The 27357-nt window shown below is 36.1% G+C and overlaps 1 pseudogene; it reads left to right on the top strand.

Annotated features, from left to right (window-relative positions):
• The first annotated feature begins 1732 nt into the window (after positions 1 to 1732).
• Positions 1733 to 27014, top strand: LOC123848926 (sulfotransferase 1 family member D1-like; annotated as a pseudogene).
• Positions 27015 to 27357: the final 343 nt, after the last annotated feature.

Below are 27357 nucleotides of genomic sequence, written 5' to 3'. Positions count from 1 at the left end.
TTCTGCATAAACCAGTTTCCTCAGGTATTAATGCTTCTTTTTGTAACTTGGGGGCCTCTCCACCATGCTTTTGGTTGTCTGTTTATACTAGAACACGGTTCACTATATTGCGTATCATTAGTCTCTATATTTAACAGTATTCTTGAGGTATATCACACAATTAACAGCTAGAAAGAGTAAGACATGTATTCAGTGTGCTTTTCTTTACAGTGTACATTTAACTTCTGTTTGACAAAGTCAGTTTGTTTTCCTTAGTGGTCTTAAGTTACCAGGGTTGTACTTCTCCATCTATAGTATATGTTCTAGAAATTTCTGTTACCAACTAAAATTTGATTATTGTAAATTCTGTTGTCAATTGAAATTTGTGTTGGAAAATCCCATTTTAGATAGCTTCACTCCCAGCTTCTGTCCGGGAGAAATATCCAGAATCAGAAGCAGAGCATTAGGACAGCTATTTGGCTACCCATAGATTAAATGCACAGCTGTGTCCACAGGCATCTCCTTCTGTGGGCTTCTGCCGTCTCTGATCTTGAGGTTGTCCTCTTCTGCTGAGATAACTCAGTATCTTTGAAGACTCTTTCTTGTCTCCAGGGGGTTGTAATTCTACTGACAATACAATCTCACTTGTTTTATATATTCCAGATAGTTGTCCCTATTTTGGTCATTTGGTGCTTATCAGAGTTTGGGGGGATGTGTGCTTATAGTTTTTCTATGATTTCAATATTCTTTAGGGAAAGTGAATATGTAAAGATATATTTTCAATCAGCCTTCTTGACCCAACGACTGTTCATTCTTTTCCAGATGTTTGAATATTTTAACATTCTGGACATAAGACATACAAAGGCTTACAGGACTGATTTTTTTTCTTTCTGCTTAAATACACTATTCAATGGCTTTGGGACATAATGCATGCCCCTTGCCAACTGGAGCTGCTACAAAGGAATTGGGTTGTAATAGTAATCATCCAATTTTATTTCTAAAAGCATTTGCCTTCCAGGTAATCTCTAGAAAGCTTAATCTAGAAGTTAGTTGTTTCACCATTTAACAAACATCTTTATTACTATCTAGCTAAATACTGTGTTCTTTTTCTCTTTTTAAAATATGAGATCTTTTCCCCCTTACACACCACACCACAAATCATCATAAATATGTTCCTGTCCTTCCTCCTTCCCATTTCAAATCTCATGTTAGTTTAATGCTTTGACTATGCTTTTTTTTGTTCTGATTCTACACTTTGTTCCTCAGTCTCCCCTAAACAAAAAACAAAACAAAACAAAACAACTCATAATATTTTTCTTCTTTTACATTCATACCTGGAAATAAATAAAATTACAAGTGCCTCACATTGAGTATAAAAACAGTCTCAGTATCAATCTTGAGAAACAGTCTCCCATTGGTTGCAAATTCTTTCATTTGGGACTGAATATATAATAGCATATCCTCAAGAGCTTTTCGATACTTGCAGATAATGTATTGTTATTCAGAATGTAAAGGATGTGATCTTTTCTTACCATTATTTCTACTGAAGGGCAAAGAATCCCTGATTCAAGCATCTGAGATGACTTTCTAGACAAACTTAGTACTGGGAAGGGTAAGGCTTACATATCAAGTTGATTTCAGAGTTCTGGGAAAAATGTTTAAGGAGGTTTGGTTACACCTTCTGAATTAATAACTTTGTTAACAGATAACTGTCAGTGCAGTGGACTCCTGAGGCTCCAACACAAGCCTAAACATGACCTATGAAGATGTTCCAGAACATATAAAAATCTCAAACATAAGTATAGAATCAGGTTTGTGTAAAATTAAGAACATACCAGAAAAATGGAGTTTTTGTAAAGTGCATTGGAAGTAAAGCTGAAGCAATGACTAAAACATATTACAGAAAGAAAGAATGTGTTTACACCAAAGATTTTTTAAAGTATTTAATATGAAAAGTTTAAATCATACTCAAAAGTAAAGATACAACAAGATCCATCTACCCATCACCCAGATTCAACATCATTTTTCAAAGCTTGTTTCACCTACCCCATCCTCAGTTTGATTTTTCTTGGAGTATTTTATTCTTTTTAAAGATTTATTTATTTATTTTAGAGAGAGAGAGAGAGAGAGAGAGTGTGTGTGTGTGTGTGTGTGTGCAGGGAGAGGGACAAAGGGAGATGAATCCAAGCAGCTTTCCTGCTGAGCTCGGAACAGGTTGCTGGGCTTGATGTGGGGCGCGATCTCAGGACCCTGAGATCACAACCCTGAGATCATGACCTGAGCTGAAACCAAGAGTCAGACACTTAACTGACTGAACCACCCAGGCGCCCCAGTTTTTCTTTGAGTGTTTTATTTTATTTTATTTTATTTTAGATTTTATTTATTTGCGAGAGAGAATGAGAGACAGAGAGCATGAGAGGAAGGAGGGTCAGAGGGAGAAAGAGACTCCCTGCTGAGCAGGGAGCCCGATGTGGGACTTGATCCCGGGACTCCAGGATCATGACCTGAGCCGAAGGCAGTCGCTTAACCAACTGAGCCACCCAGGCGCCCTCTTTGAGTATTTTAAAGCAAATCTCAGATATCATACCATTTTGCCCCTAAACATTGTAGTGTGAATCTCTAAAAAGTATTTTCAAAAATATAACCACTGCTATAGACTGAATGTTTATATACATCCAAAATTTATATGTTGAAATTTTATTTCCTAACATGATGGTATTTGGGAATACCAAATACCTAACATAATTACCTTTGGGAAGTGATTAGGTCATGAGGGGGAAGCCCTTGTGAATGGGATTAGAGCTTTATAAAAGAGGCCCCAGGAGAGCTTTCTTGCTCCTTCTGCCACAGGAGGACACAGGAGGACACAGCTATCTATGACAAGGAAGAGGGTTCTCGCCAGACATGGAATCTGCCAGCACCTTGATCTCGGACTTCCCAACCTCTAGAACTGTGAGAAATAAATTTCTGTTGTTTATTAGCCACCCAGTCTATGGAAGTTCATTATAGCTGCCAAAATGGACTAAGACAGCCACAGTACCATTTTTATACCCAAGAAAATTAACAATATTTTATTAATGCCATTTAATGTCAAGTACTTACTCAAATGTTTCTGATAACCTTTAAAAAGTCATTTTTTGAATCTATTTTTCAAATCAGGATTCAAATAAGTTCCATTTTTAGTATCTCAGTTTTTTCTTGAGTCCTTTTTTAAATCTAGGACAGTATCAACTATTTTCATCATTGTTATTGAAACATGGAAAAATATTTTTAATTATTCTATGTATTTTATTATATAGAATACAAATTTTTTCTTAAAAAATACTCTTGAGTTCTCTGTCACTGATAACATGATTGAGATACTTATTTTATATATTCAAGTCTTCTTGTGATCTGGTACTATTTTGTTATAATGCATCCCAGAAATGAAAATAAAATAGTTTTAGGAACTCATGTATTTCCATCCACTAGTATATTTAGAAATCATACGAGATACATATCTTCAATGAAATCAGTTCATGACATTTTTACTAAGGTAAAATGGCAAGAAAGATTTTATGGAAAAATAAAAATTGAAGGAGAAAAATTACTTCAACTTAGATTTCTAATGTCTTAAAATAACATCAACTCTACAAATCACATTGTTCCCCTTCCAATCAGTCATGTTAATAATAAGACATAGAAATGGCTCTGAATATGATAAATGGATTTAAACCATTTTCTTAAAATAAAGCATAATTTAAATCCTATTTTACATCTCTACTTAAGTTAATATTGCATTAAAATGATTTACATGAAAGACTAGTTCTATCATGGTGGTAGTATGTCTAAGAAACATTCTTTAGCATTCACATAACTATGTTATGGGTATTTCAAAATTCACTTATGTCTTCTAGCATATACCAAACCTTCCAGTAACAAGGATAAAATTTGACAATGCTAATCTCTATCTTGAAAGCAAAGATATTTAATATTTATTATTACTGCCTTTGGAAAATACACTGACTTCCAAAAACATATGTAAATCACCCATAGTAACTGGTAATAAATTTGAGTAATACTCAAAAATTTATCACTTGTGGTTGAATCTCTACAAAGCTACTTTTTGTTTGTTTAATGGACAATTTTCAAAGAGAATTCCTAGGTGTCCAGAAAAATTGCACAGAAAGTACATAGAGTTCCAATAAGTCCTCATATAGTTGGAATCATACAGGTTGCATCCATTTCAGACTGGTTTCTTTCAATTAGCAAAATGAATTTAAGGTGCCTCCATGTCTTTTCATGGATTGATAGCTCGTTTCTTTTATTGCTGAACAATATTTAATGGTATGGATGTGCCACAGTTTGTTTATCTGGTCACCTATTGAAGGACATCTTGACTGCTGCCAACTTTTACTGATTATTAATAAAGCTGCATAAACATTCATGGGTACATTTTTGTATGCACATGTTTTTTAATTCATTTGAGTAAATACCTAGCATTGTGACTGTTGGCTCAAATGGTAAGATTATGTAGAGTTTTGTAAAAAATTGCCGACCTGTCTTCCAAAATGACCACATTATTTTGCACTCCACTGGCAATGAACAAGAGTCCCTAATGCTCCACATCCTCACCAGCACTTGGTATTGTCATTGTTTTGGATTTTTGCTACTCTAATAGGTGTATAGTAGTATATCTCACCATGGTTGTAATTTGTAATTTCCTAATGTCATGGAATGCTGAACATCTTTTCATATGCTTATTTGCCATCTATATGTCTTGCTTGTGGAGATGTCTGTTCAGATCTGTTATCCATTTTTTTTTATTTTGAGTTTCGAGAGATTTTTGTACATTTTGCATAATAATTATTTATATGGCTACCTTTTATTTTATTTTTTTAAGGATTTTATTTATTTATTTATTTATTTATTTATTTATTTATTTATTTATTTATTTATTTGATAAAGAGAGAGAGCAAGCTCAGGAGCATGAGTAGGGGAAGGAGCAGAAGGGAAAAGAGAGGGAGAGGGAGAGAGAGAATCCCAGGCAGACTCTGCACTGAGCTGTGGGGCTTCCTGGCTGGATCTCGTTACCCTGATCGTGACCCTGAGATCATGACCTGAGCTGAAACCAAGAGCTTGGTGCTCAACCAACTGAGCCACCCAGGCACCCCTATACAGCTACCTTTTTTTTTTCTTAAAGCAATATTTACTTCTGTTAAAAATGTTAAAAATATGTTTTTTAAAAAGGTGTTCTTTTATCTAGTGAAGTACAATTATGAGAACTAAGAACAGTATTTCAATGTTGGTTTCTAAACTATGTTTTACTGAACTTAAAAAATCAGCTCTCACATTTTCTTGTTGATCAGCGCTCATATTTCTGCTGCAACATAACCAAACCTATTTATTTTCATATTAACACACAACATTAGAATGTTTTAAAAATTGTAACTATAATGAAAATCTAAGAATAACATTATTGGCTAACAGCAACATTTTGAAATTCTACTTCCACATAGCACTTTAAAACCTTTTTCTTAAGAAAAAAAAGGACAAAACCCCTAATTATCTGGTATCAGCTTAAGGATTTTTCAATATCCTAAACTGCAATTTATGGAATCAAAAAAAGTTTAGGAAATATGATTTGTGGGGAACAAAGAAAGGAAGAATAATAATGAAAAAGAAGAAAAAGAAAGAACTAAAATAGCAGTGGTTCCTACAGCCTGGTAAATATCCAACTAAATGTTTTATCTAAATAACATCTTATAAAGTAACATCTTATCTCTCTCTCCAACAGTTTATTAACTTATTAACGGGGTGTGGGGGTGGGAGGCAGGATATTGTTTTTAGTCATGGTGAAAAAATCTGCTTCATAAGTTCATATGTTATAAAAGCCAAGCTTACGAGGGAATGCCATGAATGTAATTAAGAGATAAACCAGGATATAATCTTTTTGGAATTCCACTATCTCCACAGACATAGTCCATTTGTTTCTCTCGTGGTAAAACACTTCAGATTCTGCCAAACAGTTCCCAATTGCCTTCGCCCACGTTTACATCAAATGCATAGAACACTGTCTGTGTTATTACTCCAGCAACACCACAGCAAATCGTTCCTATTCTGGGGTGTTCCTCTTCCACTTGGGTTGCTAGGTACCCTGACCGTGGAAAGAAGATAAGTGTCATATCTCAGTGGATCCAGTTACATATCTGTGCCCACAACCAGAAACTCCCAGCTTTGTAGTAGTTAATGTTTTATAATGTTCGGACACCAGAAATTGGATTGAGCTGTGGGGAAAGATTAGAATCATAACGGCTTCCTTCCCTTCATATGATGTCAGGTCCTGCCTTTTGGGGAACAGCTCACAATGCAGAAAATGCCAGGAGTGGCATCATGGGAGGGGGTCAGCCACTGCCTGGGCTGCTGCCCGACAGGGAACTGCAGTGGCCAAGGCACGACCCAAGGCCATGGTTACAGGCTGCCTACTGCCTGAGGCTCTAGACAACCCACTTACCATCCCCAAATCCCATTAGCCCTAGGGTCACTTCTTAGCAAATCCCTCACTTTAATTTTTGTCTAAGTAACTGAACCATGGCCTGGATAATTGCAAAATCTCCAACTATTCTTTCTGCTATTCTCTCATCCCACTTCCAAGCTCATCTTTGTTTTCGACTCTCTTTTAAAACAATTTGGATCTCTTAGTCCTCTACTTAGATTCCTGTGATGAGTTCTCTCAGAGGAGCCGAAGAAGTTGCCCTGGGCTACAAAACTCTGCATCTGTCTTCCCATCTGTCTGACCTCGTGTCCTCCTTTCTCTCCCTTTTTCTCCTGCATCCATAGTAATTGGTTGCTCTTCCCCAAACATACTGACCATGTCCTTGACTTGGCACATCTGTATTAGCTGTGACCTCTTCTCTGGAAATGCTCTTCCCCAAAATATCTGCAGGGCTCACTCAATTTATTCGGATCTCTGTTCGAATTCGACCTCCTCAGAAAGGACCTTATTTAAAATAAATATTTAAAATATTTAAATATTTAAAATAAATTCTTATCCTACTATCCTGCCTTAGTTTAAAAATTAAAGCTATTTGACTTTCTAAATGTTTGCTGGTTTATCTATTGTCTGCCTCATCCCAAAAGATTTAGATTTAGATTTAAGCCTGTTTTTTGGTGCTTACTAAGCCCTTAATAGATACATGTGAAATAAATCAAGTGAAAATAATGTCTTTTCATCTCTGTACTGAAAATGATGAGATTTAAAAAACCAGCTGGGAGACAGCCACCTTCAACCCTGCCACAAAAGTTTCACTCTTCAATGGAATGAATACTAGTGCTGTGGTAAGTTTTTGATCCCTATACTTGTTTGTGTTGTCTGAAAGTAAACATGAAATTCTTGGTGCAGGGATCAGAGGTACTATTACAGTGACAATCTTACCAGTCCCCCATGCCTGTTCTCTCTGCCTTTCTCCTGAAGCAAAGTGACAGACTGCGAGTGCAAAGGCAATTTTAGCACTATAGGAGAGGAACACCAAAAAGGATACATTTGGGAGTTTATATACGTGTCATCCTTCTCTGGTGCTGAGAGATAGAAGGAAGCTTAATCTCCCCAATCTAAACAAATGATAACTGGGACATGAATAAGAGGGTTTCAAGGTACTTATCCTTTGGAATGTAAAGGATTTCTAGGGGGAAAATAGGCCAAGTCCTGCAGTTTTGCAAACCCAGGAAAGTTTTCTGATTTCAGACTTTACTCCCCTTTGAAATGTAAACACCTAAGTCCAAGGGAGAGTGAATCTCAGTTCTCATTCTCTATTTAGCCATTTTTTAACTTCCAAGCCTTGTTTGTTAACTTAGTCCTAGATTTATTTGTTCAGAAAGCCTTAACCACACAAAAATATAAAAGTATTTTCTCTACCATCCTGCCATCCAGTCATCTTTTTATCTATGCTCTTTTCTTCTACTGAGTATGTTTCTTCTTCTCTACAAGTTGTTCTTAATTTCCCAAGGAATACACTAATACATACACACCCACACACATAATTCTATTTTATCACAAAATATAAATTCAAACAATTAGATAAAGCAAAGTCACTATTCGATCCCACCCAATTTCACATCTTTTTTTGGAGGTCCTTGAAGATCAATTTGCAAACCTTTCCTTGTATGTATACATACACTAAGACACAGATACATATATTAAGAAATACGTAGTATTTTGTTTATTTTACCTTAAGGAGAATACACTCTATGAATTGTTTTTCCCCCAGTTTTTGTCACTCAAGAATATCTTGGGGAGAATTTATTTCAATAGATACACATCATTACTTTTAAGTACTAAGTCATTAGATGTTTTGTGTCTGCTCTTCTCCCTCATTGGAATGCTATTTCTCACTTTCCTCTTTGCCCTTTTAAGAGATCTGAGTGTCAGAATCTCTTCTGGTTAATCTGAAGTTCAGCACAGAATACCAGTTCCACTATAAGGATTATGGAAGAAGTAGTTTCTTGTGGATAAACACACTTTTGAGGTTAATGGAAAAGGTTGCAGGAACCGCAGTGAATAAAAAAAAAAAAAACTTTTCTGAGTGTTAAAAAGCAAAGATTTATTAATTGATTAAATTTGATGATGAAATTGGCTTTATTCAACAATTCATGAATCTAGCAGCATCCCATCTAGCAATGAGCTGTAGAAAACTGAGCTGTAGAAAAGGAAAGACTGGGCGCCTGGGTGGCTCAGTCGTTAAGTGTCTGCCTTCCGCTCAGGTCATGATCCCAGGGTCCTGGGATTGAGTCCCGCATCAGGCTCCCTGCTTGGCGGGAAGCCTGCTTCTCCCTCTCCCACTCTCCCTGCTTGTGTTCCTGCTCTCGCTGTCTCTCTCTCTGTCAGATAAATAAATAAAATCTTTAAAAAAATAAATAAATAAATAAATAAATAAGAAAAAAGAAAAGGAGAGACTTTCAAAGGTGGAAAAGGGGCAGAAAAAGGAAATTAGTTGCAAAGAATGCATTGTTTCAGGCAAGGTTGCCTTCCTAAGGAGAATGGAGGGCCTCTGGCATGGGTGACCTTACTAGTACTAATAAGGTAATCCCAGGTTAACTGGTTAAAGTTACATTCCTGCCTGGGTGGGTGGGGGGATTGAAAGTGCAATTAGCGGGCACCTGGGTGGCTCAGTTGGTTAAGCGACTGCCTTCGGCTCAGGTCATGATCCTGGAGTCCCGGGATCGAGTCCCACATCGGGCTCCCTGCTCAGCAGGGAGTCTGCTTCTCCCTCCGACCCTCCCCCCTTTCATGCTCTCTCTCTCTCAGTCTCTCTCTCTCAAATAAATAAATAAAATCTTTAAAAAAAAAAAAAAGAAAGTGCAATTAGCTTCGGTAGTTAAGTCTTAGTTTGCTGAGGTGGCTTTTAGTACAGGCGACTCCATTCTGAACCTGATAACTCCTTTTCAACATGAGAAAGAACCTAAAATGAGAAAAATAATTAAAACCCTCTTTTCCTCTACCAAGCTCTAGCAGATCTGGTTCAAAAACTAGTTTTTTTTATTCAATCTGATAGCCTGTGTCTTTTGATTGGGGCATTTAGCCTATTTACATTCAGGGTAACTATTGAAAGATATGAATTTAGTGCCATGGTATTGCCTGTAAGGAGACTGTTACTGTATATTGTCTGTGTTCCTTTCTGGTCTGTGTTACTTTTAGGCTCTCTCTTTGCTTAGAGGACCCCTTTCAATATTTCTTGTAGGGCTGGTTTGGTGTTGCAAATTCTTTTAGTTTTGTTTGTCCTGGAAGCTTTTTATCGCTCCTTCTATTTTCAATGACAGCCTAGCTGGATACAGTATTCTTGGCTGCTTATTTTTCTCATTCAGTGCTCTGAATATATCCTGCCAGTCCTTTCTGGCCTGCCAGGTCTTTGTGGATAGGTCTGCTACCAATCTAATGTTTCTACCATTGTAGGTTACAGACCTCTAGTCCCAAGCTGCTTTCAGGATTTTCTTTTTGTCTCTGAGAATTGTGAGTTTTACTATTAGATGTCAGGGTGTTGACCTATTTTTATTGATTTTGAGGGGGGTTCTCTGTGCCTCCTGGATTTTGATGCCTGTTTCCTTCCCCAAATTAGGGAAGTTCTCTGCTATAATTTGCTTCAATATACCTTCTGCCCCTCTCTCTCTTTCTTCTTCTGGGATCCCAATTATTCTAATGTTTCACTTTATGGTATCACTTACCTCTCGAATTCTCCCCTCGTGATCCAGTAGTTGTTTATCTCTCTTTTTCTCAGCTTCTTTATTTTCCATCATTTGGTCTTCTATATCACTAATTCTCTTTTCTGCTTCATTTATCCTCACAGTTAGAGCCTCCACTTTTTATTGAACCTCACTAACAGCCTTTTTGATTTCGACTTGGTTAGATTTTAGTTCTTTTATTTCTCCAGAAAGGGATTCTCTAGTATCTTCTATACTTTTTTCAAAAGTATTTTTGTCTGTTATAAGAAATTGCCTCCCAAAATTTTAAAGAAAGAAAAATTATATATATACAAAAATAAGGGTAAATATGATGAAGGTATGGAATATGACTGTAAAGATGAAAATTAAAAAAGATTTTAAAAAAGGAATTGATAAGACGTTGGTTGAAAAAAGAATGAGAAAAATGTAAAGATATCTTCCATGCTTTTTTCAAGCCCAGCTAGTATCTTTATAATCATCATTCTGAACTCTAGTTCTGACATCTTACTAAGGTCTGTATTGATTAGGTCCCTGGCAGTTGGTACTGCCTCTTGTTCTTTTTTTTTTTTTTTTGAGGTGAGTTTTTCCGTCTTGTCATTTTGTCCAGAGGAGAATAGATGAATGAGAGAATAAAATGCTAAAAAACATGCTAAAGGGTAAGAACGACCCCAGAAAAATATACACTAAACAAATCAGAAGAGACCCAAAACCAGGGGGGAAAGGAAGGGAGAAAAAAAAAAAAAGAATATGATCAGGCTGGTGAATACAACAGAGCCACACACTAGATTTTGGGTGTATTTTTGTCTGTTATAAGAAATTAGCTCCCAAAATTTTAAAGAAAGAAAAATTATATATATATACAAAAATAAGGGTAAATATGATGAAGGTATGGAATATGACTGTAAAGATGAAAATTAAAAAAGATTTTAAAAAAGGAATTGATAAGACGTTGGTTGAAAAAAGAATGAGAAAAATGTAAAAATTAAAATTAAAAATTAAAAAAAAAGAAAGTGATCAGGCAGGAGACTAGGACAATGTCATACACTAGATTTAGGGTATATTTTGGTCTGTTAGAAGAAACTGTATCCCAAAATTTTAAAGAAAGAACAACTTATATATATATACAAAAAATAAGGTTAATTACAATGAAGAGATAGAATATGACTGTAAAAATGAAAATTAAAAAAGATTTTAAAAAAGGAATTGTAAGATGTTGGTTGAAAAAGGAAAGAAGAAAAATTCAACTAAAAAAATAGAAAAAGAAAAAATAAAGAAAATTTTAAAAATTAACTTTGAAAGTCTAAAGACTATGTGCTGTTTTCCCCTAGCACTGGGGTTTTGCCATTCTCATTGATTGGTAAACTTGGTCTTGGCTGGCTATTCTTGCTGATCTTCTGGGGGAGGGGCTGTCGCAGTGGTTCTCAAATGTCTTTGCCAGAGGTGGAATTGCCCCGCCCTTGCCAGTCGGGCTAAGTAATCTGCTCAGGTTTGCTCTCAGGAGATTTTGTTCCCTGCAAGCTTTCCGAACAGCTTTGGAGCACGAGTGAAAACAGCGGCCTCCCAATCGGCCCCAGAGGAGCCGAGAGCTTAGGGCCCCACTCCTCAGTGAGCCCTCAGAGAAAAGCAGTCAATAACTCCTGTTTCCCTGGTCTCCGGCCGCACTCCCTACTCACCTGGGTTGTAACCAGCATTTCTATCTCTGGCACATGACCCCGTTTGGAGTCTCCAAACCCAGCAGATCCCTGTGGTGCGCTCCCGTGCTGCTCCTCCCAGAGGAGGAAGGAGAGTCTCCTCGGATCTGCCACTTGTTGGGTCCCTGCTGGAAGAGCAGTGGCCCAACTGTGCTGCAGATCATGGTTTATGGCAACCCACTCCTTGGCTCTGTCCCTGCAGCCAGCTTCCCCACTCTGATATCTGGGATCTCTGCCCCACTCAGGCACCCCTGGCTTTTCTGTGACCCCGAGGGTCCTGAGACCACACTGTCCCAGCGAGGGCCCCCACCCAGCTTAGCCACTGGAGCGACGTCCCTCAGTGGAGCAGACTTCTAAAATTTCCAATTTTGTGCTCCACTGCTCTATCACTTGCTGGTAGCAGCTGATGGAGGCCCCCTCCCCCCACCATCTATCTTCCCAATATGGCCTCGGATTCACTTCTCCACACATCCTACCTTCCAGAAAGTGGTCACTTTTCTGTTCAGAGAGTTGTTGCTATTCTTTTCTTTGATCTCCTGTTGAATTTGTAGGTGTTCAGAATGGTTTGATAACCATCTAGCTGAATTCCTGGGACCAGACGAAATTTAGGTCTTCTACTACTCTGCCATCTTGCTCCTCCTTCCCAGCAATCTTTGTTGTATACAATTCAATATACCAATGGAAAGTGTTGATATTTAACATATAAAGAGCATTTATGAAATAAATCCTGCAAGACCTTATTAGTTTTTATACTTTCTTCTTCCACTGATTCATAATGCACAGGAAGGTGATCTAGTGCTGTTGGATCTATAGTAATGAAATACTAATTTATTTAATAAAATATCAATTTATTTTGATTTTTTTAAGATTTTATTTATTTATTTGAGAGAGAGAGGAGAGAGAGAGAGAGCATGGGCAGGGGAGAGGGGCAGAGGGAAAAGGAGAAGCAGATTCCCCGCTGAACAGGGAGCCCTGATGTGGGCCTGGATCCCAGGACCCTGGGATCATGACCTGAGTGAAGGCAGATGCTTAACTGACTGAGCCACCCAGGCGCCCCTTTCATTGTATTTTAAATATACTATGTAAAACATTAATATTTTATTATTTTCTACACTTTATAAATGCATTTGGAAATATTTTGTTATAAAGTTAAATAGCTGCGGACCTCAGTATATGATCTCAGAAAGGAGTTAAGATGTCTCAATAAGAATCAATAATTTTAATTTCTCCAGATCTTTTTATGACAGAGTCTTCCAATTTACTCAGTGATAGAGGTAAAGGGAGATATCAGAGAATGGGTTTTCTCTTGCCTTTTATCCACTTAATTAGCTTGAGCCCATAATCAATCAACTATTCCAATTGCTAAATTCCCTAAAGTCAACTTTCCTTTATATTTCTGCTTAATTTCTTAAAAGACTTAAGGACAAGAAGTTTTCAATAAGTACTAATCTTTTTATATGATAAATATTGAAATTACTTCATAGGGATATGTAACAAAGCCTAGGAGGAAACATCTGAATTTTTGGAAATTCTAATGTCAAGATTATAACATTGTACGAAAACAAAGAGATCCTCTCAGGAAATAAACAAATGTACAATACAGACCTTTGAAGTAATAGAAAACAAGCTTGGGGGCACCTGGGCGGCTCAGTCGTTAGGTATCTGCCTTCGGTTTGGGTCGTGATCCCAGGGTCCTGGGATGGAGCCCCACATCGGGCTCCCTGCTCCACGGAAAGCCTGCTTCTCCCTTTCCCACTCCCCCTGCTTGTGTTCCCTCTCTCGCTGTTTCTCTGTCAAATAAATAAAAATCTTAAAAAAAAAGAAAAGAAAAGAAAACAAGCTTGTTTTGGCAAAAACTTATTTTTTTCTTTCTTTTCTTACTATATACATTGCTCTATGAGCAATTCACCAATCCCAAATTGTTTGGAACCAAAACTATTCTGCATCTCCTTGTTGAGATACAAGTTTATAAAAGGTAGGGCAGGGGCATCTGGGTGGCTCAGATGGTTAAGCATCTGCCTTAGGCTCAGGTCATGATCCCAGGGTCCTGGGATTGAGCCCTGCATTGGGCTCCCTGCTTGGCGGGGAGCCTGCCTCTCCCTCTCCCTCTACTGTTCCCCCTGCTTGTACTTTCTTGCTCTCTCTGTCAAATAAATAAATAAAATCTTTAAAAGAAAAAAAAAAGTTGGACAGTTACTGAAAATATATATGCTCTTTTTGTTTTTGCTATTTTAAAAAATATGTTTACAAGCAGAAAACCATTAAGATCATCTTTGGAAGGTACAATTTTACAAATAGTTTATTTATGAAAGTGCTCTTTGAAGCTGGATTTCTTCTGATATAGTAAAAGCTAGGTGGCTAGATGGCTACATAAAGTAATTATATACTCTTGGTCATTGTTTTCTTTGATATTTTCTCTTTACAAACTGTTAAGAACATGTCTTGATGTTACTAATAAAGGATCTAAGTCAACTTGCTCCATATATATGGTAAATCATGTGGGGTTTTTTTTCAAAAATTATGGAAAATAAACATTTCCAATTTGAAGCATAGCTAAAATGGTATTTCTTTCCATCAGATTTCAGTGGCCATAACTTCAACCATTCACTGACAGGAAATGAAATATGTTCTGTTGTACCTTGGAATATAGGTCTCTTTTTTCCCCATGAATCACTGCTTAAGCCTAAGCCAGATGAGGCAACAAAATCTTCAAGGATAGTATTAATTTGACTCACCTTTTTCTTAGCACTGTAATTGTCTGTGTTAGAGGGATGAGAGAGACAGTCTCATATTCATGATTTAGGGATGAAAAGGAGGAAGAATTGCCCACAAGAAAGAATTAAAAAGGAGGCCTAAAGTACTCTAATTTATGGAACCAATCCAAAGGTACATCCTTGTGCAGGTCATCGGCCAAAATCTATGCAGTGCATAGATTAATTACTTAATTTAATTTTTTAGTTTCCACCCATGATTATTCAATTTAGACATTATCATTCATTACATGTTTGATAAAGAGGAAGGGGATAGGAATAGTTAAGAAGATATTTTTCTCCTATCATTATAATTGCTTTTTCAGCCCAGCCTCAATAACCTGATCATTGAATACTGTAGACAATTAAATAGGCCATATCCTTATATACAGACTTATGATGATGTTACCTCCCTATAAACTCATCATAAGTTGAAAATGTATTTAATACTGAACATCATAGCTTAGTGTAGCCTACCTTAAATGTGCTCAGCATACTTATACTAGCCTGCAATTGGACAAAATTAATGCAAATCCTATTTTATAATAAGTGCTGAATATTTCATGTAATCTTTGAATACTGTATCGTAAGTGAAAAACAGAATGGTTGTGTGGGTACAGACTGGTTGTAAGTGTATCAGTTGTTTATCTTCATTATTGCCTGGCTGACTGGGAGCTGCCGCTTGCTGCCGCTGCCCAGCATCATGAGAGAAAGCTTCATACTGCTTATCACTAGTCCAGGAGAAGATCAAAATTTAAAATGTGAAGCTCAGTTTCTACTGAATGCCTATGAGTTTCACACAATCATAAAGTTGAAAAATTGTAAGTCAAACCCATTATAAGTAGGGGACCATCTGTACTTTAGTTCCATTTCTCAAGACAAACGAGACACAATCTCATAAAGACCAGAGTGACTCCATCCTCTCTGCTCACTTAGGATCTATGGTTTCTTGTTTGTGAGTAGCACCTACTCACCACAGATGCAATCACCAAGTTCTCTTTGTATCCTTTCTTCAGACCTCCACTGAATGTTTTTGCCTCAAGTACTCTTCAGTCCCAAAGCCTAATCATATTTTTGATATTAATAAAAACTCTACAAATTGCTAGTTAGACTCCTTGAAATTGTCTGCTTCCCTCTGCATTCCATTCAGGAGGGTTTGCTACATGACTTACACACTGTCTCTTAAATTACCCATGTCTTACTTCTCTTTTATGACTTACTTTATGATTACTTTAATCAGATTTACTCCCACTCTCTCACATACAACACATATGTATATGTTCAAGATAGATAAGGATGTTTCCTTAGAAAAGTGGGAAGAGAAAAGGGGGATGGAAAGGAAGAGCACCTTTTTTGTTTTTGGTATTATACAACTTCTCTACCTATATTGACCCTCTTATACCCTTTTTGACAGAAAAGTTTATAGTTGTTCCATTTTTTCCCCCTTAGGAACAACCTGGGTCAGTGAAATATTGGATTTGATCTATAATAATGGGGATGTGGAGAAATGTAAGCAGGACGCAATATACAAACGAGTGCCATTCATGGAATTGATTATTCCTGGACTCCAAAATGGTATTTCCCCTGAATGTTCCTTTTTACCATAAGAATAAATCCCCTTACCATTTTGTGGTGTTTCAAGGAATCATGATGGAATTTCTATAGACAGAACTTGGACAGTTGAATCCTAAGCGTCTATAATAGAAGAGTAAGAATCTGGTTTTACTAATAACCGTATTATACTACTCTTGCATCCAAACATAATAATAATATCTGCATAAGAGGAGATTTTGATGAGTATATATTTTCCTTTTTTTTTTTTAAGATTTTATTTATTTATTTGACAGAAAGAGACACAGCGAGAGAGGGAACACAAGCAGGGGGAGTGGGAGAGGGAGAAGCAGGCTTCCCGCGGAGCAGGGAGCCCGATGTGGGGCTCGATCCCAGGACCCTGGGATCATGACTTGAGCCGAAAGTAGATGCTTAACAACTGAGCCACCCAGGTGCCCGGAGTATGTATTTTTTCTTAATTGCACAGATGGAAGTCTTCAACATTTAAATGTATGATCATTATATGCAAAAAATTCAGAGTTTGATCCAATATAAAATCATGTCTACTCCTTGTTAGCTGATGCTCACAGACTCAAGAAACATAATTATGGATGGTCTTGCATTATTAAAATTTTAAAAATTAATTATGAGCTTCATGGCTTAATTGATCTTATAATTTGAATATAAGAAAGCTGGAAAGGGATTTTGAAATCTTCCAGTTCAACTTCCCCATATAGTAAATGAGAAAAAGAAAGATAAATGAAGGAAAAATTTGGATGTCTTGACATTGGCCTATTCTTGTTTCTGTCTCAGCAAGGTGTTGTATCTGAAGATTTTACAGACAGTTATTGTCTGTTCTACATAGGAAATAAAACAGCATCACTAACAAGAATTTATCATTTTTGATCTCATGGTAGATTTTATATGTATCTGAAGCTATATAGTTATTTCAAGACATATAGTGGGGTTAATGTTTACAAAGCCTTAGAGTTTATTGTAATTGACCTTTATGATTCCACATTTATAATATAGATTAACTTTTGTGCTTGTAGGTGTGGAGGAGTTGAAAAAAATGCAGCCTCCTTGATTAGTGAAAACACACCTACCTGTTCAACTTCTCCCTTCTTCATTTTGGAAAAATAACTGCAAGGTAGCAACATTTAAAGAAAAAAAATCCTTATTTGTGTTGAAATTTCTTTTATTCATCATTCAGAAATTACGATGGGATATTACAACCCCTGGGTAAATCATTGCAAAAATAGTAACGTGGTCCCTATATTCAAGGGTTGAAACAACACCAATGGACACCAGTGCTATAGATATATAGATATAGACTTAGTTCCCAAGCACTGAGAATTTCTCAGGTTTTCTGTTCTCTAAAATGCCTGTCTTTCTGTCTAAATCCCTTTAATCAGGATCCACTTTTAAATATTTCATATCTAAATATTTAAATAATGCTAGAACTGCTTCTTCATGAAATTACAAATATGGATTTATAATTATATATATCTTATATTATATATATGGGTTCATTTTAGGCTTCTTTTTAAAATAACCATTTGAATTCAAGTATAACATATATGGAGAAAAGTACGTAAATCTTAGGCATACAGCTTAATGAATTTTTACAAAATGAGCATTCCCAAGAAACCAGCACCCAGATCAAGAAATTGAACATTACTAGTACCCCAAAAGCTCTGTTTCTTTGCACTCTGGGCAGCAATCCCTATTTTCAAAGATAACCACTATCTTGAATGTTTTTATTATAAATTAGTTTGTCTGCAATAGGAAAGTATATAATCTTGAATATTTAACTTATTTCATTTAACATAATATTTATGAGATCAATTCTTATCATGCTGTCACCTTGTTTTTGTTTTGTTTTCTTTAATGTAGCCTGTGGATCACAAAATGTGGTACCCTGAGCAAAAGTAGCCATGTGAGAGAAGCAAATCTTAGGCTCAATTCAAACCCACTAAATCAAAGATTATGGGGATGAGGTCCAGAAATCTGAGCTTTAATAAAACCTCCAGGTGAATTTGAGTCATGCTACTGTTTGAGAATCACTGATATAAGGAATTCCATTAGGTCTATGTGAATATTTCACAACCAACTTACCCACAGTACTATTAATAGATAGTTGGGTGGTTTCTAGTTGTCAGTAATTAAAATAGTACTTCAATGTACGTTCTATCTACACTGAGGTAACTGGAAATAGTCCTCACTAAAGAACTTAGAGGTGATGATGATAGAGGAAAACAGTTGGCTCATTACCGTAGTCTCTTGGTATTGAAATAAGAAGTTATTAGAAATGTTTATCTCAAGAACTGTCGCAACTCTTAGAACTCTATACTCAGTCTTTCAAAAAACCTCTTTCCACCCACTCCCTTCTTATCCCAGAATATGAGAACTACTATCAGTGACTTGGGAATATAAAACTTCCCATTTCCTTTTCCCATCAATTGGAAGAGAAGAAGAAAGCTGTTTCTAATTAGAGGAAAGGAGATTTCTTCCTGAATGCATTTTCCCTTAGGGATTTATTTACTGCATGGGTGGCTGGGGCCTCAGTATTATTAGATGTACTTCAGGGGAGAAGTAAGCTTAATGGATTTCAGTGGACTTGCCTGAAAACTTAATTACCACTGAGACATACAATGTCATTTCTATTGGAAAATATGCTCAAAATTTCTGTTTCTAAGCAATCTTTAGGGCTCTATACATAAAATAAATTTTAATCTCACACCAAATCTTATAAACAGCAATGATTGTTATGTGATCGTGAACAGAATGAAGAATGCTTAATCCTTATTGATTAAATGTACCTGAATAATAATTTATTTTCAGTTAAAAATAGGACATTTTTTCAGCTTTAAAAATTTTACTTTAGAGGCGTCTGCGTGGCTCAGTTGGTTAAGCGTCCAACTTTTGATTTCAGCTCAGGTCATGATCTCAGGACTGTGAGATAGAGCCCCACATTGGGCTCTTCATTGAGCTTGGAACCTGCTTAAGATTCTCTCTTTCCCTCTCTCTCGGTCCCTCCCCGCACCTCATGCACGTGTGCACTCTCCCTCTAAAAAAAAGTAATAGTGAAAAAATAAAAAAAAATAAAAATGTTTATCTTTTTATGTTTTATAACTTTTATGCTTCTTTTTATATGTTTAATAAGTGACACAGAAAAAATATTTTAAATTTAAGAACAATATTAGCTCATTTTTGTTAATTTAACATTTACTGTAATTCTTATGATACTCATTTTTCTGTGTTTTAAGAGATGTTCTTTTCAAAGGCTAAAGAGAAACAGGGTGTGAAAGTACAAGCCTTTATGTTAAAACGATATATAGTTGTGAATATTTTATGTCAGGATATACACGTAAATGCTGAGATCAGGAAATAGAAAAGAGAAAATAAGCATTCTTGCAAGATAAAAGTTTACAAACTATTAAATAATATAAATGAAATGATGATTTCCCATATCTCCCCACAGATGGTCTATGTGGCATGAAATGCTAAGGATGTGGCTATGTTTTACTATTACTTCTCCCAGATGGCAAAATTACACCCAGAGCCTGGCACCTGGGAGGGGTTCCTGGATAAACTCATGACTGGGAAGGGTGGGTTCAACTCTTATTTTAATCAAGGAGTTCTATAGTGAAAAGTCTTTTTTCAAGGAGATAGAAAGATCAAATATAAATCTGTGTTTATTATAAACCTAATATGTGCCCAGCACTCTACTGTTTTAGGAAGACTATAGAGGAAGCAGAATACATAGTTGTCTCTTCCCTTTCAGAACTTTTGGGGAATAGGTAGCACAGATATTTCAGTTCTTAGTCTTATTATTTCATTAGTGCTTAGTGGCAACTGGTTTCTTCTCTTGCTGTGCATCCATTTTATTGTTTTGATATTAGACATATTTCTTGGACTCTCTTTTCTCTATCATTCCCTTATTTTTATTATATAAACTGAAAATTCTTGCATAAAGATTTTATCCCCAAGGCTCTGTTTCTCTACCTGTGTATTCTCTCTTTCAGGGAAACATATTTATGGCAATAGTAGCTCTACTTAAAGTTCTCATATAAATATTCTTCTATAAAAACTCTCTTTTCAAGGCAAGAACATCTCAATATCTTGCAAATTTTTACTCCTGCTGCTACCTGGACTATTCTCTGCCCATATGTCTACTCATTCTTATCATTATTAAAACCCAGTTATTCTTAGATCCAAATATACTCTTCCTTGGCAGCCCTTCCTTAACTCTCCATCCCTATGATTTTCTCTCCCTTTCTCCTTCTTCTATGATCTCCCCTGCCACTCTTTTCCAAGTAGATTGCAAAGTCAGTGAGAACAGGGGTAATTATCCTACCATCCCTCTTTCTTGAACTAATAAGTGTGTTTGTGTTGATAATGATGACTTGGATTAATATTTAACAATTCTTTATGTAAATAGTTTTAATTTTCCAAAGATTATATCTTTCAATTTAGTGGCTTATGGTTCTTGGTATGACCATGTGAAGGGCTGGTGGGAGAAGAGGAATGATTATCATATCCTTTACCTATTCTATGAAGACATGAAAGAGGTAAGAGGCAATTATAATTTCTTTTTTATTTTTTAAGGAAACCCAAGATTCATCTGTTTTTGTATCACATTTTCCTTTCTTCTTGATCTATAAATATTACTAATCCACTATCCTGCTAACTCTGCCTTGAAAATCAATCTCTTACTTAATTTACTTTTTTCTACCACTACTGACTCCTGCTCTAGTTTAGGCACCTATCTTGACTTACTTGAAGTATCTCATTTTGCTTCTACTGTCCACTCAGAGAAAATGATCTTGAAACCTAAATGAGAGTATGCCCACTGCCTTCTTCAAATATGTCAATGATTTCTGTCTCTACATGAAATACAAAATCATTAAGATAATTTAGAGTTCAACATTATTTAGTTCCTGTCTATCTCTCCAACCTCTTCTGGTGTCACTTTTCCTTTTCTTACTAAGTGAGCCTGCCTGAAATATTTTTTCCCACTATTTTCAAATTAACTTTTTCTCATCCTCCATGTCTTAATTTAAGTGTTAACTCTCCACAGAATTCTGTTCACGTCCACAATGTCAAATAATTCACCTTATTATTATCCATTAAAATCTCTTTTGCTGGGCGCCTGGGTGGCTCAGTTGGTTAAGCGACTGCCTTCGGCTCAGGTCATGATCCTGGAGTCCCTGGATCGAGTCCCGCATCGGGCTCCCTGCTCGGCAGGGAGTCTGCTTCTCCCTCTGACTCTCCTCCCTCTCATGCTGTCTCTCATTCTCTCTGTCTCAAATAAATAAATAAAAAATAAAATCTTAAAAAAAAAATCTCTTTTGCTATTGTTCTTTTCATAGCATCTACCATCACTTCTAATTATTTTATATATGTGTTTCTTACATTTTCTTGGTTCCCTCTAGTATAATGCAAGCTCCTTGGATGTAGGGATTAAAATTATCTCATTTGTGATTGCTTCCCCAAGGGGCCAGCACAGTGGGGAAAACATGTTATTTAATTTATAGAACATCTAGTTTTTATTTTTTCATCTTCTATCTGGTTATTAGCATGAAAAATAATTCACTCTCCAATTTGATCAAAAACTTATCCTGATCTGATTATTTAAATAGTCCATTTAAGAAATGTTTCACATCTCTTAAATTGTATGTGTTTCAGGAAGCTTGTCCACACCCAAATTTCTTTAGATAACTATGACTACCCTTCATCTCTTATTTGGGAAATCTGTTCTATAGCCTCTAGGGAAACCACCTTACCCAGCTAAGATGACTCCCTCTGGCAGATTCATTAGTTAAATTCCCAGCTTCTTCTACATCCTGTTTAAACCACTTTTTACCTGTCACTCTGGATTAAGGGATGACATATTACCCTAATTATGTGTCTAGGAGCAACAAGTAGGGGTTGGGGTGGATCTTGGAGAGGATAGGTGTTACCTGGAAAGAAAACTACCTACCTTAGGTATAATAAGGTCTTTAAGCAAAAGGAGTTTAGTCTCCTCAAATATGGGAGGAGAATCTACATCTGCTGGTAGAAAAGGCTCAAAACTACCCAAGGGTTCTAGAGTCTCTGTGCCATCAAATTCACCCCAAATATTCCCATTCCAAGCCTGAGCAGTGTACCTTTTCCCCATCACTCTTCCATTTAACATTCACAGGATAGACCTGACACAACTGGGACTTCATTGTGATTAAGATGTGTGTCTGATTTCCACCAAGTTCATTACTGTTTCTACAATAAATAGATTCTTTTAGAGCCACTACAAAGACTCTCTGGTTCTGTTTCCATGAATTGAGATGGGTAGCTCAATAAAGCTAAACAGATCACCTTTCTGCCTGATCTCACAATGTCACTAACATTATGGCTCTCAGCCTCAGTTTGGTTTGGACCACCAAGAAGATCACCTCTCCAATGGGTAACAGGGCACAAATTATTTGGCCTGAGTGCTACTCTTTCACTGTTCTTAGATACTCCAAGCTATCCTATGGAGTCTGAAGCATAGAGAAGTGAAATCATAAGAAATACATCAAATATATCTCCTCTTCATCATTGCCTCTTTCTCTTCTCCACCATTCCTTAGGCTGGAAATGGACAGGATTTTATTTACTTTTCTCCTCATATATTCATACTCTCAAAAATTCTACGTAGGGGTGAGAGGTAGAAAGAGTATCTTCTTTCCACTGTAGCTCTAGGTAATAGGTAATCTGTTTTTTTTTTTATTGTGACATAATTGACATATAACACAATATTAACAATATGATTTAATATATGTATATTTTATGAAAGGATCACAGTAAGTCTAGCTGATATCCAACACCACACAGTTATTTTTTTTCTTGTGATGAGAACTTTTAAGATCTACTCTTTTAGCAACTTTCAAATATACAGTGCAGTATTGTTAACTATAGTTATTGTTGACTATAGTTCTTGATCTTAGAGGACAAGCTTTCAGCTTTTCATCATTGAGTATATTAGCTATGGGCTTGTCATATATGGACTACTATTGTGGTATGTTCCCTCCATACCCACTTTAAGAGTTTTTATCATAAATGGATGTTGAATTTTTTCAAATGCTTTTTCTGCATCTTTTGAAATGATTATATGATTTTCATCCTTCATTTTGTTAATGTGGTATATCACATTGGTTGATTTGCTGATATTGAACCACTTTTATATCACTGGAATAAATCCCATTTAATCATGGTATACAAACCTTTTAATGTGCTGTTGAATTTTGTTTGCTAATATTTCATTCAGGATTTTTGCATTGATGTTCATCAGAGATGTTAGCCTGTTACTTTCTTGTGTTGTTCTTATCTGGTTTTGGTATTTGGATGATGCTGGCCTTGTAAAATGGATTTGGAATTGTTACTCCCTCTTCTACTTCTTGAAAGAGTTTGAGAAGAATGGAAATGGGTATTAATTTTTCTTTAAATGTTTGGTAGGTAGGATTGCCTGTGTGGCATCTGCCTTCTGCTCAGGTCATGATCCTGTGGTCCTGGGATTGAGCTCTGCATCTGACTCCCTGCTCAGCAGGGAGCTTGCTTCTCCCTCTCCCTCTGCACCTCTCCCCGCTACATTTGTGTTCTCTCTCTCTCTCTCTCAAATAAATAAATAAAATCTTTAAAACACATTTGGTAGGTAATCTATTCTTTATATTAAGTATGATTTAAAAATGGAGGTCAAGGGGGCACCTGGGTGGCTCAGTCGTTAAGCGTCTGCTTTCGGCTCAGGTCATGATCCCAGGGTCCTGGGATCGAGCCCCACATCGGGCTCCCTGCTCTGTGGGAAGCCTGCTTCTCCCTCTGTCAGTCCCTCTGCTTGTGTTCCTTCTCTCGCTATGTCTCTCTCTGTCAAATAAATAAATAAAATCTTAAAAAAAAAAGGAGGTCAAGGATTTTGAAAATTATACCTTATGATAATAGTAGCTTGCTTTATTACCATTCGTTATTCTACAGGTTAATTCTATTTTTGAGTGTGAAAGGTTGAATATCAACACTTTTTTTTCCATTTTTTTGAAACAAAATTATGGGTCATAAGGAGGGCACTTGCTATGATGAGCACTGGGTATTATATGTAAGAGATGCATTGCTAAATTCTACTCCTGAAACCAATATTACATTATATGTTAACTAACTAGAATTTAAATAAAAATTTGAAAACAAACAAAATTTACTCTTCCTTTTAGCAGATGATTGCCTGGCCAAGAATAGGACATGTACTTTGAAAAGCAAAATGAAAAAAGCACATAAAAATATAAAATCATTTCTTTCACCACATTGACATATGTAGAACCTTATTAAATGCATTGCCTATTTCATGACTAAATCTACCTGAAATAATTCTTTTTCTTTGTAATTTTTTTAGGATCCAAAGCATGAAATTCAGAAGTTGTTAAAAAGATCTAGACAAAGATCTGTCAGAAGAAACTGTGGATAAAATCCTCTCTCATAGCTCTTTCAATGTGATGAAGCAGAATCCAGTACAAATTATATCACTGTACCAGATTTTGATATGGATCATTCTGTATCTCCCTTCATGAGAAAGGGTGAGAAATCATATACTAGTTTCTATACAGTTCACTAATTACAGTCATGGAGAGTATAGGTGGGAAGCAAATAGCAGTATGATAGGAAATGGAAAGAGATTGAGTATGCTGGCAAGAAAAAAAAATAGGAACAACAACAACAACAAAAAAACCTTAGGGGAAATAATTAGTGGCAAATAAACTATAATTTCTGTAAGCCTGACATGTAAGACAAACCTTCTAATGAAAAATGTTTACTCAAGAGTCTATGCCTTGATAAGCATGAGTCTTGGCATCCTTTGCTGTATCAGAAGAATATCTTTCATTTGTCTGAACTCTCTAGATATTCTTCATATTCCTTTAAATTTTTGCTGTAGTGGGTAGCCGGCTTAAATGATGTTAAGCATACCAAATGAATAATGAAAAGTGTCAATTCCTTGAGGTTGTTGTTATGATATGGTAAATCACTGCATCTTCAACGCTGATTTCAATGTAATAGCTAGCATCTTGCAAAAAATAGTCCCTTAATAAAGATGTGTTGAATTGAATCGTGTGTGTGTAAGAAAGAGAGAGAAAAAGAGAGAGAAGGAGAGGTTCTGTTAGTTGTGTATGTATTAGTTTTGCTATGAAACAAACAACTCCAAATGGCACCTGGGTGGCTCAGTCAGTTAAGTGTCTGCCTTCAGCTCATGTCATGATCCCAAGGTCATGGGCTTTCTGCTTGGTGGGGAGTCTGCTTCTCCCTCTGCCTCTGACCCTCCCCATGCTTGTGCTCTCTCACTCAAATAAATAAAGTCTTAAAACAAAAACAAAAACAAAAAAACCCACAACTCCAAGAATCTCAGTGGCTTAAAACCACAAGTTTTATTTTTTCTTTAATGTTGCTGAATGTTGGCCACCAGTGGCTGCTGCAGTTTTACTTACTCTTTTTGATTCTGATCAATTTTACTTTGACTTTCATGGTCTCAGCCTCTTATGTCTTCTCTTTATGAAACATAGGCTGAAAGAGCTACCCACTTGTGGTATCCGATATGCCCAATATCATAGTAGACAGGAAGAGCAAGAGAGGCGCTGGAAACTTACAATGCCTTTAAAGTTTCTGTTTAGATGTTGTATATATTGCCCATATTCAAATTCCATTAGCCAAAGCATATCAAAAATCCAAGCCCTAAGTTAATGAGGCAGAAAGTAAGCCATGGATAAGTCTTTCTAGGACTATCTGGATCTCAGCCAGGAATGATTCTGCCTCCCAAAGAATGTTTGGCAACATCCAAAGACATTTTTGAGAGTCATGACTAAGGGTATGCTATAGGCATCTAATGTGTACAGGCCGAGGATGCTGCTAAACACATGATAATGCACAGGACAATCTCACATCTGCCCAGCCAATGGTCTGGCTTTGAATGTCAACAGTGGAAATATAAACAAATAAAATAACATGCCAAAGTTGGGAAATCCTGGGACAGATTAACAAAGTTATTTTGGCATGTTTTCTTCCCTGCTCTTTTTTTTTCCCCCCTAAACCTTGGCTTGCAAATGACTTCTGGATTATTCTTTGCAAATTAATATATGAATATATCTGTCTTTCCTTCAAGGTCTTAAGATATGGTTAGTCTTTGGAAAATTGAGAAATCCTGTGATAATACATATGTTTAATTACATTTAACCCAGTCATTTCCAAATCTTACTTGATCATAGACATTTTTTTCATAAATTATCACTTGACATTGAAAAATACAGTTTTAAAAGGACTGAAAAATTCTTTACTTTTTGTTAACAAAGCTCTTGAGGCCAAAGAATAAAGATTTTGAGACATTGGATTTTCTCCCAGTGACATTTCTTGAAATATTGAAGGGATTACTTCTTTTTATAAGATACTGGAAAAATCCATGGGATTTTTTGGAAAATTAAGAAGTCTTCTGTTATAGTTTCTATGTTAATGATCTTAAACAGCAACAAGAAAGTAATCAACAAGTTTACTGACTAGGAACTTTTCACGGTTTTCCTACTCAGTAAACTGGCAGTCCACACAAGAGTTTGGGAGTGAGGAATGGAGTTATGGAGCAGGTATGAAAAAGTTAAAGGTTTAAGAATACACGTGTGGAAATTCAAATGAAAATTGATCTAAGAAGGAAATTTTGTAGTAGTCTCAAATGTACCATTTTATCTTTCTTTTCAGGTATTTCAGGAGATTAGAAAAACCAGTTCAATGTAGCCCAGTATGAAAGATTTGAAAAAGATTATGAAAAGAAAATGAAAGGGTCTACACTGCGGTTTTATTCAGAGATTTAAAAAACCTGCTCTTTCTCTGACTCCCTTAGCTGTCACCTAAATTAAAAGAAAAACAATTCCTTCAAACATTTAGTGACAAAAATCCTGTATGTTAATATTTCTGTATTTACTAATATTTGTGCTTTGTAATAGAATATTCAAAGAATTTCAAAGTCCACATATGAAAAACCAATACTGTCTCTATGATTTTAATTACCTTCCACAATGTTCTCACCATTCTTAAAGACAAAATAATAAAATGAAGTTTAAAATCTATAAATATACCTGCTTTATTTTTTTAAATTCAAGGTCTGGGTCATTGGACTTGCAAAGAAGATATTTGCGGGGGGGGGGGGGGTTCTTC

This window comes from Mirounga angustirostris, unplaced genomic scaffold (genome assembly GCF_029215605.1).
Source record: "Mirounga angustirostris isolate CCGP_5_RB_7025 unplaced genomic scaffold, mMirAng1.0.hap1 SCAF_2, whole genome shotgun sequence".
NCBI classification, from domain to species: domain Eukaryota; kingdom Metazoa; phylum Chordata; class Mammalia; order Carnivora; family Phocidae; genus Mirounga; species Mirounga angustirostris.
Note: the sequence above shows the minus strand (reverse complement) of the source record. Positions and strands in the feature narration are given on the sequence as shown.